The 13,495-nt window shown below is 48.8% G+C and overlaps 1 long non-coding RNA gene across 1 annotated transcript; it reads right to left on the bottom strand.

Annotated features, from left to right (window-relative positions):
- Positions 1 to 5,559: 5,559 nt before the first annotated feature.
- Positions 5,560 to 13,242, bottom strand: LOC115894875. Its single transcript, XR_004055096.1, has 3 exons — positions 13,098 to 13,242; positions 9,690 to 9,885; positions 5,560 to 6,101 (listed from the first exon to the last, which is right to left on the bottom strand). It is a non-coding gene; the product is annotated as an uncharacterized LOC115894875 (long non-coding RNA).
- Positions 13,243 to 13,495: the final 253 nt, after the last annotated feature.

The following is a 13,495-nucleotide window of genomic DNA, read 5'->3' as shown; positions in this document are numbered from 1 at the left end:
TAAAACTCTAATGCTTCTCACGGCCCCTGAGTTCCCAGCTCATCCCCAGTTGGTGGCTTTCTGGCCCGTCCTGAACCTGTCCAGTTGGTCTAGAATCCCATCCTCTGTCCCCAGCCTCCCAACCCCAGGCCCCTGCCCAGCCTCACTCCGCTCCTGCCTAGCTTGGCAGACTCTTTCAAGTCTCCATGCCATCACCCAGGCTGTTCCCTCTGCCTGCAGTTCCCTTCCCATCTTGATTCAAGCAGCAACCTTCCAGTCACCTTTCCAGACTCTGCATAGATGTCCTCTCCTCTCTGAAGCCTTTCTGACCTCCCTTCCTCTGCTAGGCCAAGCTGGGTGTCCCCTTAGCCCCTGCGTGCTTTCCTGGGCACAACCTCACCACACAACACTGCTCCAAGCTCCTCGAAGACTAGGATCTTGTCATGTTTGTATCCTTGGGCCTGGCACAGGGCCTGGAAACTGGTAGGTATAGCCGGCTGGTGGCAGCTTCCTTAACAGCAAATGTAGGTGCCATCCACCCAGCCTTTATCCCCAGTCCAAGTACTTCAGTTGGAAGTCTAGCAAACCCGAGACAGGACCAGCCAGGTAGAGACAGCTGAGCGGAGGAGGCGCTTTCTCTGGCCCATGGAGTCAGGGCTCAGTGCACAGACTTGGAAGCCTGGAGGTGGGCACGAGTCCCACCTTGCTGGGGATGCAGCCTTGAGTGTGCCATTTGCCCTCTAGCCCATTTCCACAACTATAAACTGGCAAGAATAGTGCTTGCCTCTTGGCATCATTGTGAGGACTCCACAAAGTAATGAATGCAGTGCATATTTATGGAACACCTGCTATGTATCAGACATTGAAGTTGCAGAGATAGGCAAACCTGTGCCCACGTGGAGGTCACCTGCCAGTGGGTAATACCAGCTAGCCCTGCCAGCTACGGTGCTGAGAGTCTTACATATATCTACCTATATTACCTCATTCCACCCCCTCAGCAGTTCCATGAGGCAGGTATTATTACTGTGCCCATTTAACAGATGATAAAACTGAGGCACAGGGGTGTATACTTTCCCCAAGGCCACATTGCTGATGAGTAGAATGCAGGCAGATGGCTTAGCCCAGTGCCTGACTCAGTCAATGACAACTGCCAATGTACTTGCCTGGCCCTGCTTGCTCTTCCTTCCTGCCTCTGCCAAAGGATCTCAGTTCAGGGGTGATGGGGCAGGGTGTCCTCTCCCCAGGTCTCCCACTTAGGGCAGGCACAGGGGCACTCTCCCCAGGTGCCCTGAGAAGGGAGCAGGGACCTATGGCTGCCAGGGTTCCCAAATCCTTGGTGCCTGTGTGAGCGCTCCTCCAGGGCCGCAGGATGACCACAAAATACTGCAGGCAAGGATCGCTTGGGTCCAGCCTAAGGGCACAGGTGTTGGCCTGCAGATGGGGTGACTGGTAGAAAGGTTACTCAGTCCTTGTCCCTTCCTCTCTCTCTCTCTCCACCCGACGGACCTGCTCATCCCTGGAGAGTCACCAAATTCCAGAGTCAGTGTGCCCTCAGGCGAAGTGGTATTTGTCCCAGCATCACCTGGCCATCTCTCTGTTTTCTCAGAGACAGAGGGAGGGAGGAAGAAAGGTTCCGGATGCAGAGGGAGAGTCTGAGGGCTCTGGGGGAGCAAGCAGAAGTGCCAGCGCCCGGGCACCTGCCCAGCCTCACCCCTGAGCCTCTCCATGTGACTCCCCGCCCCCCACTGTCCCCCTGACTATTTTTGGAGCCACCCACTCAGCTGTCTTAAGGTAGCAGTGCCTGGCCCCAGTGTCACCAGGCCCATGGAGGCCAGCCTTCCTTAATGAAAAGCTGCAGCCACTTCCCCGTCAGATCTTCCTTGCCCAATTCAGGGAAGCCAGGGACTGTCCCACAAGCCAGAAAGTCCTCAGAAACCCTCCTCAGACCCCTCAGCCATCAGAGGACCTTCCCACTCAGAGCTGTCTGGATTGCAGCCTGCTGCTTGTAACACACACAGCACCTTCTGTCTGTTGGGTCTAAGTGTGGGAAAGGAGGTCACAGGGTCTTTAAACTTCTTAGTTTGAAAAATTTACAGCATACTATCATAAGCCCCCATGTATCTGTCACCATGCTTCAACAATTATCAACTCAGGGCCAATCTAGTTTCATCTACACCCCTCCTGATTAATTTCATCCATCAATATTTCAGTGTGTATCTTTAAATGATAATCACTCTTTTTAACATAATTACATAACATGTTCAGCTATTAACATCATCGATAAAATTCCTTAATATCAAACTTCTAGTGTTCAAATTTCCAATTCCTCATAAATATATATATATTTTACAGTGTATTTATTTGAATCAGGGTACAAAGAAGGTACACACATTGCAACTGATTGATGATTGATAGGGCTCTCTTTCTTTTTTTTGTTGAGACAGAGTCTCTCTCTGTCACCCAGGCTGGAGTGCAGTGCCATGATCTCGGCTCACTGCCACCGCCGCCTCCCAGGTTCAAGCAATTCGCCTGCCTCGGCCTCCCAAGTAGCTGGGATTACAGGCACGCGCTACCACACCCAGCTAATTTTTTTATTTTTAGTAGAGACGGAGTTTCACCATGTTGGGCAAGCTAGTCTCAAACTCCTGACCTCAAGTGATCCACCCACCTGGGCCTCACAAAGTGCTGAGATTATGGGCGTGAGCCACTGTGCCCAGCCACGGCTCTTTTAAATTTCTTCAAATCTGTAGGTGCCCATACATCTTTCTCTCTCTTTTTCTTCGTTCCTTCCTTCCTTCCTTCCTTCCTTCCTTCCTTCCTTCCTTCCTTCTTTCCTTCTTTCCTTCCTTCCTTTCCTTCCCTCTCCCTCCTTTCTTCCTTCCCTCCCTCTTTCCTCCTTCCTTCCTTTCTTCCTTCCTTCCCTGCTTCCTCCTACTTCCTTCCTTCCTACCTTCCTTCCTTCCCTCCCTCCTCTCTCTCTTTCCTTGAAGGAGCCAGATAATTTCTTCTGTAGTTTTTTGCCCTCTGGATTTTGCTTATTGCATCTCTATGGTGATCTTTAACATGTTCCTCCTACCTCCATACTTCCTGTACGTTGTATTTCCTGTACATTGTTATCTCCTGTAAATCGTAGTTGGATCTAGAGGCCTCATAAGGTTTGCGTTCAATTTCCTTCGTTGAGACCACTTTATAGGTGGTGATAGTGTTCTTCCATTTGAAGGTACATCATGTGTTTCTGTGGTCTTGGCAGTGTCAATGCCTCCGCCATTAGCTTTTTATTTTGTGTGTGTGTGCAGAATAGTGATATTCAAATTTAATCACTCTGATCATGTCTTCTTTTATTAGCTGGAATAACTATAGACAGAAACTGCCCCTTGAGATTTGGTTACTGAGTGGGAAAGTTCGTATAAGAAAGACAAGAGAAACGCTGGACTCTACCTGTATTAAACCGTTTCAGAATAAAGAGCTGATTCCCTAGCATCCTCCAAACTCTGGCCAGTCCGATCTTTTTTGGTAGTAGTAGAATGATAAATAGATGGTTTACGCTGATCTGATTGCTTCAGTTCATTGCAACTGGGGTCCCTTCTGGTGCTCATATTATCTATCTTTAGCTCTCCATTTTGTCCTCCCCAGTTGGGGCGTCGGTCGGGGGAGCTGGAGGGGTCGGGGCTCACACCCCGCCTCGCACAGCTGGTGCCCGTGCCATGCCACAGGCTCCACCGGGACTTCCCCGGCCTCTGCCTCACTCCTGCGGCCCAGCCCTGCCCCCTGAGCTAGTCGCTTCTCTGTCCTCGCCTTTTTGACATCCGCATCCGTCTCTCCAGCTCTCTGCCCCGTCTCTGCCCACCAGTGCCTAAATGTAAGCCCTCTGGTCCTTTGTCCCTGTATCTCCCCATCCCAGTGAATATTTGCTGAATGAACGAATGAATGAATGAATGCTATCCAGTGTGTCTCATTCAGCTTCAGTCTCTGTGCACCTGTCTCTAAATCTCTTGAGGTCTGAGGCCGTGTTTTCTTTATCTGCATCTATACGTTGCGGTGAGGGACAAAGGAAAGGGCTTCTCGTCATTGTGATCTGATTCTCGCATCTGCCTCCCAGACTCCACCCACATCTTTCTCCCCCGTCCCGTTCACCGCCTCCAGCGCAACAACAAAGACTGCGACCCGGCCAGTCAGCCACGAGAGGGCGCGTTCGCTGGCGCCTGCCCAGTCTTGCGCCTGCGCGATATTGGGGCGGAGCGGGAGTCGGGGGCGGGATGCCTGCGGAGCGCACCGCCAGGGCTGGGGATGCGCGTCAGCAGTGCGTGCGGGGCGCCGCAGTTACAGGGGGCGACGCAGGAGGGAACCCAAGGCCACGAGCTCCATCTCGTCCTCCCCTTCCTGATCCAGAAGACGCTCTAATCTATAGGGGGACAAGAACCCGCACGGAGGCAAGGGGCTGGACATAACGATCTCTTCCCGGTCCCACCTCCACCCATCCCACCATCTGTATCAAGCCTCCGACTTCCAAGGACATTTCTATATCCCCCCAGACATTTTGGGATACCAGCCTGGAGACCTAAATGTACCCAGAATCTCCCGCCTTTTTATCGGTGAATTTCAGCCCTCAAAGGGTTCCGTGAGCCTCTGACTGCCCAAATCCATCACACATGAGTTGGAATGCCAGGGACCATTCCCGGCCAAACGTTAGCTTACAGAAGAAAGAGAGAAGAGGAGGGACTGTCCGAGGTGCCTCGGCACTATGCCTGCACAGCTGGATCTCTGGACACGGAGCCCTGGGCCGTTTCCACCCAGAGGCTCCCATTCCATCAAGCGGGGGTAAGAAGGATCAATGAGATAATGGAAGCGAAAGTGCTTTGCTAACTGTAAAGCTCTGGAGAAAGTAAGGGTGTTTTATTTATTTATAACTGACAGTGCAAGGTAATAGCTGCCCAGGGCCAGCCCATAGGCAAAGCCCAAGCCCAAATCTAAAGTCAGATTTAGAAGTCACCATTCACTGATAGAAGGATTGGGAAAATAAGGCCAGGCACCGTGGCTCACGCGTGTAATCCCAGCACTTTGGGAGGCCGAGGTGGGCAGATCCCGAGATCAGGAGTTCCAGACCAGCCTGGCCAACACGGTGGAAACCCCGTCTCTTCTAAAAATAATTAGTCGGACGTGGTGGTGGGCGCCTGTAATCCCAGGTAATCAGGAGGCTGAGGCAGGAAAGTCTATTGAACCCGGGAGGCGGAGGTTGCAGTGAGCTGAGAGCATGCTATTGCACTCCAGCCTCGGTGACAGAGCGAGACTCCATCTCAAAAAAAAAGTTTAAAAAAAGAAGGATTAGGAAAATAAGAGGGAAAAGTCTCTGACATCTTCTGTAGACTGAATGATTATTTATATAGAAAATCAAGAGATTCTACGGGCATATTATTAGAGTGATTAAGTGAAGTCATGCTGGACAAAGGTCAACATCCAAATACAAAAAAACATATAAAATTCAGCAGTGTTTCTATGCACTAGCAATAATTTATTAGAAATCATAGTATCTTTTCAAAAAGAAATCATTCACAATAAAATTAAAATTGTACAGAACCCAGAAAAAATTATAAAATACATCGCAAGATATTTATGAAGTAAAACATAGGCTACAATAGTAATAAATGGAGAGCCATAGAGAAGTATTAGGTTAGGGATGAGACGCCTCAATGTTATGAAGCCGGTTTTCTCCACATTAATCTGTTGATTGATTGCAGGTCCAATAAATACCCCAACAGGATTTTTCACAGAGCTAGGCAAACTGATTCTAAAATTCATAGAGAAGAGCAAAGACCCAAGAAAAAAGTAGACAATTCTGAAAAAGAATAAGGAAACAGACCTGGCCCTAACAAATACCAAGACTTTTTTGAAAGCAATAATAATTAAAACAATGTGGTATTGGTGTCGGGCTAGACAAAGGGATCAATAGAATAGAGTGCCCAGAAACGGATCCAAGTATATGTGGGAATGTGATTTATGATAGTGGCAGCACTGCAACTCAGTGAGAGAAAATAGGCTTCAATAAAACGTGTTGTGACAATTGGCTTTTCCTATGAAAAATCTTCACGCCATCCATAAATATGAATTCCAGATGGATTAAAGACCTAAAAGTGAAAAACAAAACTTTAAAATAATTAGGAGAAAATGTAGGAGACCTAAGGGTAGGAAAGCATTTCTTAGACAAGAGACACACTCCAAAAAGATTGGCCGATTTTTATTACATTACCCCTCAAAAGCCCTCTGCTATGAAAATGACATTACGAATAAAGTTAAGAGACAAGGAGCAGCCTGGGTGGCAATGGTGACAGCATACACAACAGATAAAGGGTTAGCATTCATAATATAAAGACCTCCTAGGAATCTACAAAATTAGCTGGGCATGGTGGTGTACACCTGTAATCCCAGCTATGTGGGAGGCTGAGGCAGGAGAATCGCTTGAACCTGGGAGGCAGAGGTTATAGTGAGCCAAGACTGCGCCATCGCACTCTAGCCTGGGCAACAAGAGCAAAACTCTATCTTAAAAAAAAAGAAAGAAAGAAAAAAAAGACTTCCTAGGAGTCAATATGGAAAAGACAGAAGTTTTATTTTATTTTTATTTCTTCTTCTTCTTCTTCTTTTTTTTTTTTTTGAAACAGGGTCTCACTCTGTTGCCCAGGCTGGAATGCAGTGACACAACCTCGGCCCACTGCAACCTCTGCCCCTACAGGCTCAAATGATCCTTCCACATCAGCCTACCAAGTAGCTGTGACTACAGGCACATGCCACCATGCCCAGCTAATATATATATGTGTGTATAAAACATATATATTTAATATATAATATATAAAATATATATGGGTATATATATATTTTTGGTAGAGATAGGGTTTCACCATGTTGCTCAGCCCTGTCTCAAACTCCTGGGCTCAAGCAATCTTCCCATCTTGGCCTCCCAAGATGCCAAGATTACAGGTGTGAGCCACCACACCTGGCCTATCTTTTTTCCTTCAAGGTACTCATCAAGTAGTAAGGACAGACATTTTTTGTGCCACTCCAAATAGCATCCCTTCCTTCTTCCTTGATCATCAGAACCACATTCTGATTCAGGGGTTTGGGCTTTGTGGGAGGCTTGGCCTTCCTCAGCCCCATCAGGTGAACGATGATTGGGCTAAATATAGCATGATAATTTAGTTCCTCTGGACAATGATTAGTTTAGGTGTGAACGTTTATGCAATTCTGGAAGGTCTCCTGGTGGGGACCCCTGGAAAAGAGACTAATAAGAAAGCATCCAGTTTCTTCTGTCTCTGACATTGTTGTCTGCACAAAAAAGGCAGCCATCTTGGGACCACGAGGGGGCCAGTCTAAGAGACAAATCAACACAATGAGAGGGTGTTGGAAAAAGACAAAAAGAACCTGGTCCTTGATGTCACAGCGAGGCCTCTGAATTAACCACCCCCAGGACTTCTTGTTATGTGAGCTAATAAACATTCCTTTTTGCTTAAACCCCTTCTAGTTGGGCTTTCTGTTGTAACTTGCACCAAAAACTACAATAGGATAGCAAAGGATATGAACATAAGTGATTTGCCTGGAGGAAACCTACATGGTCAGTGAGAATAAGATGCTCAACCTCATAGGCAGGGAATGCAGCTGCAAATGAGATGCCTATGATTGGCAAACATAAGTCTAACAAGGGCAAAATTTGGCAAGGACGTGGTCAAACAGGATGTCTTATACAAACGCTGGTGGTGAGAGGATCAATTGGTTCAGCCGCTGTAGAGAGCAGTTTGGCAGTACTAGTCAACTTCAAAGTATGCCTGCCCAACAAGCCTAGCTTTCTAATTCTAAGTATATGCCCTAATAATGGGTTCAGAGAAAAGTCCAAGCATGTTAATTGAAGCCCTGTTTATATAATAGCAAAACAGGCCAGGTGCAATGGCTCATGCCTGGAATCCCCAGCACTTTGGGAGGCCGAGGCGGGCAGATCACTTGAGCTCAGGAGTTTGAGACCAGCCTGGCCAACATGGTGAAACCCCGTCTCTGCGAAAAATACAAAAATTAGCTAGGCACAGTGGCATGTGCCTGTAATCCCTGCTACTTGGGAGGCTGAGGTAGGAGAATCACTTGAATCCGGGAGGCGGAGGTTGCAGTGAGCCAAGATTGCGCCATTGTACTCCAGCCTGAGAGACAGAGCGAGACTCCATCTCAAAAATAAATAAATAAATAAATAGCTATAATAGCAAAACATAGAAACCTAAACACCCAATTGATAAATACATTGTGGCTTATTCTCCTGATAAAATAATAAACAGAAGTTAAAATGAACAAATCAAATGAACAAATGTGGCTACATTGTAAAAAACATGTTGACTGGAAAAATGGTACACATAGTACGATGGCCATTGCATAAATTTTTTTTTTTTTCAGGGTCTTGCTCTGTCACCCAGGCTGGAGTGCAGAAGTACAGTCATAGCTCACTGCAGCCTGGAACTCCTGGGCTCAAGTGATTCTCCCACTTCAGTTTCCTGAGTAGTCAGGACTATAAGTGCACACCTGGCTACTTTTTTATTTTTTTTGTAGAGACGGGGTCTTGCCATGTTGCCCAGGCTGGACTTGAAATCCTGGCCTCAAGTGATCCTCCCGCCTCAGCCTCCCAAAGTGCTGGGATTATAGGCATGAGACCCTGTACCTGCCCTTGTTACATAAATTTTTAAAATACATAATTCTAGGCCAGGCACAGTGGCTCATGCCTGTAATCCCAGCACTTTGGGAGGCTGAAGTGGGCCGATTACTTGAGGTCAGGAGTTCGAGACCAGTCTGGCCAACATGGTGAAACCCTGCCTCTACTAAAAATACAAAAATTAGCCAGGCATAGTGGCACGGGCCTGTAATCCTAGCTACTCAGAAGGCTCTGACAGGAGAATTGCTTGAACCCAAGAGGCAGAAGAGGGGAATGGGGACTTATATGGGTATGGAGTTTCAGCTCTGGAAGATCAAAGTAAGTTCTAGAGATGGATGGTGGTGGTGGTTGCACAACAATGTGGTTATACTTAATGCCAATGACCTGTACACATAAAATGGTGAATTTTATATCTCTAGTTTGCTACAATTAAAATATAGTAATGCAAAAATTATGGTATAGAAAAGCTGTATTCCAAGTGTGCCACTGTTGGGGGAGGTGGACAATGGAACTGGGGAGAAAGAAAAGGGGGCTTGAATTTTTTTTTTTTTTTTTGAGATGGAGTCTGGCTCTTGGCCTACTGCAAGCTCTGCCTCCCAGGTTCACTCCATTCTCCTGCCTCAGCCTCCTGAGTAGCTGGGACTACAGGCGCCTGCCACCATGCCCAGCTAATTTTTTTTGTACTTTTAGTAGAGACGGGGTTTCACTGTGTTAGCCAGGATGGTCTCGATCTCCTGACCTTGTGATCTGCCCCCCTCGGCCTCCCAAAGTGCTGGGATTACAGGCGTGAGCCACCGGGCCCGGCCGAATATTCTATTTTATATGTAAAAACCCAAAGCTAAAATGACACATTGCTAGCATTTGTAAATTCTGTCACATGGTTCTTTGAAGGCCTCTTACTGTTAAAGAAACTTTCAAAGTAAAAGTAAAGAATAATAAATGAACATTTTTGTAGAAAAAAGAGGTCTCTGAAGTAGAACTGCCCTGAAGTGCAGGATTTCTCACCCCACACCTCACCCCAAAGCCATCTGCGTACTGGGCACTGAGTGTGGGAGGCCTGAGAGCTGGTGTTCTGGAGGCTGTACCTGCGCCAGGCAGAGCCTGGCGGGCTAGTGGGGATGGAGATGGCGGGATGCTGTTTCTCTTGACCCAGGGCAGATGAGGCAAAGGCTGGCAGGAAAAGGTGTCTCCGAGAGAGCCAGTCGCCTTCTCAGGCACCCACTGCACAAGATCTGGAGAGCAGATGAAACATACGAACCATCAAAACACAGAAATGTGTATTATTAGCAGTGAGAGCAGGCAGTAGAAAGAGTTCTTTGAATCTGCTGATGACAAAATATATTGCCTAATCTTTCTGATTATTTTTTTTTCTTTGACCTCCCTGCATATCTCTGGAGCTCCCACGGCTACGGGCTGTCTGCCTTGCAAAATACATATTTACAGGCCCTCTAAGCCCAGCTAAATATAGGCTTTCTTTTAAAGCGACTGATGATTTGGAGAAATCTTTCCTCTGTCCCACCCCTTCCCCCGCCCCCCAACACACACACCCCCTGACTCCTCCTACTGAGTCTTCCTCCCCAGTCTCCAAGATGTATCTGAACTTTCCAAGAGCCACTGGAGCAAGTGTGGAGAGTGATAGAAAGAAACCGGGTAGAGCACAGGGAACCAGCAGCAAGGCAGTCTCCTAGCTGTGAGAGGACCCTAAGGGACCCCTCTCCCTGCAGCGACAATGAGGGGCTTGAGGCACCCACAGGCAGGAGTGAAAAACCCTTTGGGAAGTAGAGAAGAGAGGTCATCCCAAGAGTGACCCCCAAAGATTTAGAGAAGCTGTAGGCAAGGGGTGTTTATATTTCAGAATTTCACATAATGAACCTTTAAAAAATGAGAGCCCCAAAGTCCTGTGAAGACACACCTAGAAATATACGTTCTAAGCCACACCTGCCCGCACATGCGTGCAGGCGCACACCCCCACATGTGCCTGCATATCCTGCAATCAGTAACAGCCAACACTCTGAGCCCCCTTTTAGTGCCTTATGAATTGAGGACCCATTTATTCTTCATGACAACTCTATGAAGTTGGTGTATTATCTCCATCTTATAGAGGGAATTTGTTGAAGTCCCTTAGCCAGGGAATGGCAGGTTGGAGATTCTAACAAAGATGGCCCGACTTCAAGGCCTGTGTTCTGCTGTGCTCCATGCACAAAAGTGAGGGGACACCTACGGTTATCTATGCTCAGGAGACAGTCAAGTTGATTTTTTTGAGGAAACTTAGGCTTTGGGAGGGGACATGACTAGCCCATGGTCATTCAGCAAATGAGGGCAGCTAGGACTCAATTCAGGCCTCACGAACCCTAGCCTGGTCTGTTTCCTCTAAAACTAGGTATGTCACTTCTCAGCTTTCGTCATTCTCCCTGTGAAGAAGTCAGCCAAGGGTCACTAAAGGCCCCTCCAACACTGACATCCTGGATTTGAGGTGTACACACACAAGCATACCCTTCCAGCATCCTAGAACCAGCCCAAATCCCTGGCAGAGGACAACCCAGGAGGGAGAGCAACTGGGTGGGCACCACTGGCTCACCACACAAGGATCCAAGGCAGGGTCTAGGCCAGCCTCTGCTTAGATGACCGTGGCCAAGGAAAAACCGCTTTTAGAAGCTGAGTCTCAAGGCCCCAGGGCTGGAAAGAGAAGCCAGCCTTGGCACCCAGCCTGGGCCTGTGCCCAGGGTGCTGAGGGCTCGGGACTTATCACTCATCAGGCCTCTCCCTGCCTTCATCACCATCTTTGCAGTTACACCTGGTGTTTAAAACTAGCAAGCCTTGGGGAAGAATCCTAACAGAGCATCTTCCCAAGGGCCCTCATCAGATTTGGGGGTGTGTGGGAAAGCCATGGCTGGGGCGGTTACGAGGAGGAGAGTTGGGGGTGAATTATCTCTGCCTATTGCAGCCTCTGGCCTTTTTAGCACAGGCTGGGAAAGGCATCTCCTCCCCCACACCCTCTCTTCAGTGTCTGAGCCACTCTTGTCTCTTTCTGGGCCTTCTTTTATCCTCCCAGAGCACAGAGGAGGATAAGTGACTTGTCCAAGGTCACACAGCCAGTAAGCAGTGGAGCCAAGATTTGAACGCTGGCAGCCTGGATCCTAGGTCAACCACTCTATGCCAAGGCAAAGGTAAGGAAGGAACTTCCATCCAAAGACCACCAGGCAACTTGGCCATCAAAGTCTCTTCCATGAAGACAAAGGAAAGAGAAAGGATGGTGAAATTATCCTGGAGTGCTTCCTCACCGGAGGAAGCAGGTGAAGATGACAGCCCAATAAATGAAAATTCGATTTAAAGCCTTCAGTTTGGATGGTAACCCTCTCAAACCCTCCTTGTTCCTATCAGGTGTGATTACTGCTCCAGACAGGCAGAGAAGGGATGGAGGGAATGATACTCCATTCTTCACCCATCTCACAGGCCAGCCAGCTTGGTGCCTGACACCAGAGAACAAGTGATGGTGAAGCACTTATTGCTCCATAAAAGCATCTTTGGGAATTCTGGCCGGGGTGTTGCTCTGCTAACCAGGAGCCCATGAAATAATAATCCCACTGATTAGCCTCAGTCCCCCAAGCTTTGGCTAGCTCCACCCTCTTGAAGCCCAAACCCCCTAGAGGGGTTTGTTAAAGGGGTTTGTCCAGAGACTCATAAACCTTTGCACAAGGGAGACCCAAGAGAATCCCCGTAATTCCAGTTTGCTCTAAGCTGCCACCGGAAATGCTGGAGGTCCGAGGGTCTCTGGGCCTAGCAGCTGGGCCTCAGCTCCTCCTCCTACCCTCAGAAACTGGGGGCTTCCCCACCTGGCCAGAAGCGTGGGCACAGACCCCTTGTGCTGGGACCAGTTAAGATGACTCACCATCAAGGGTGTGGGAGATTCTGGGCAGAACACAGGGGCCTGCGCCCTCCTCCAATCCATACAAGAGCTTCTGAGGACACTGTCCAAACTTCCAAACCCCAGCTGGGTGAGGTTTCTATCTTCTCTGGACTTCTATATTGGGGTTGGGGGGCCTGTGGGGAGGGGTTTTCAAGACCCAATCTTGAGTTTGGAAATCCAAGTCCCAAAACTTGCTCCTGACAGAGGCCTTCTAAGAAGGGTTAAGAGGGAGGCTTCTTCACCCTGCCCATCCCAAAGTGCAAAACTGCGGAGGGGGAATTTTCCTGGACAGCTGGGCAAAGATGCAGGTGGCATTTGGAAAGTCTGAGGTCTGGGTTCATTTCCAGCTCCAGCTCACAACCTAGATCTTCCCTCCTCCTTAGCACCAGCCTCAAGATCAGTCCTGCGGTTCCTGGCCCCTCCCGATCCCAATATCCAGGGTTCCCAGGCGGCTTCCCCACATCCCATCCCCCACGCTGTACTCTAAGCTCTTTTGCACATGGTAACGCGTTAATATCCCACAAAACCCACACACACCCCGGCAGTGGAGTGGTAAGAGGGCTCCCTTTGCCAGCCCTTCCAGGCCAGGGGGGAGAGAGTGGGAGATTAGGAAAAGGAGGAAGAGGATGGAGGGGAAGAGGGCGGGGGAGGAGGCAGAGGCCGCAGAAAGGCCTGAGATGCAGGAAGCAGCTGGGAGTGGGGGGAGGCTTTGTGCCTGAGTTGTTCTCTGGGTCCTAGGGCCCATTGTGTTCACCAGTTTCTGTGATGTGTGGACTGAATCCGCTCACCTGGACCTGTCCAGAGGGTGGACCCTCACACCCAGGGCCCAGGAAGCACCAGCACCTTAGGTGTGTATGTGGGGGGTGCAGAGAGCATCAAACAGCTTTCTGGGTTGCCAGGACAGGGGATGTGTAGGTCACTGTCACCCTCCCCAC

The sequence above is a fragment of the Rhinopithecus roxellana genome, chromosome 19 (genome assembly GCF_007565055.1).
Source record: "Rhinopithecus roxellana isolate Shanxi Qingling chromosome 19, ASM756505v1, whole genome shotgun sequence".
NCBI lineage: Eukaryota > Metazoa > Chordata > Mammalia > Primates > Cercopithecidae > Rhinopithecus > Rhinopithecus roxellana.
This window is presented reverse-complemented; position numbering and strand designations above follow the sequence as displayed.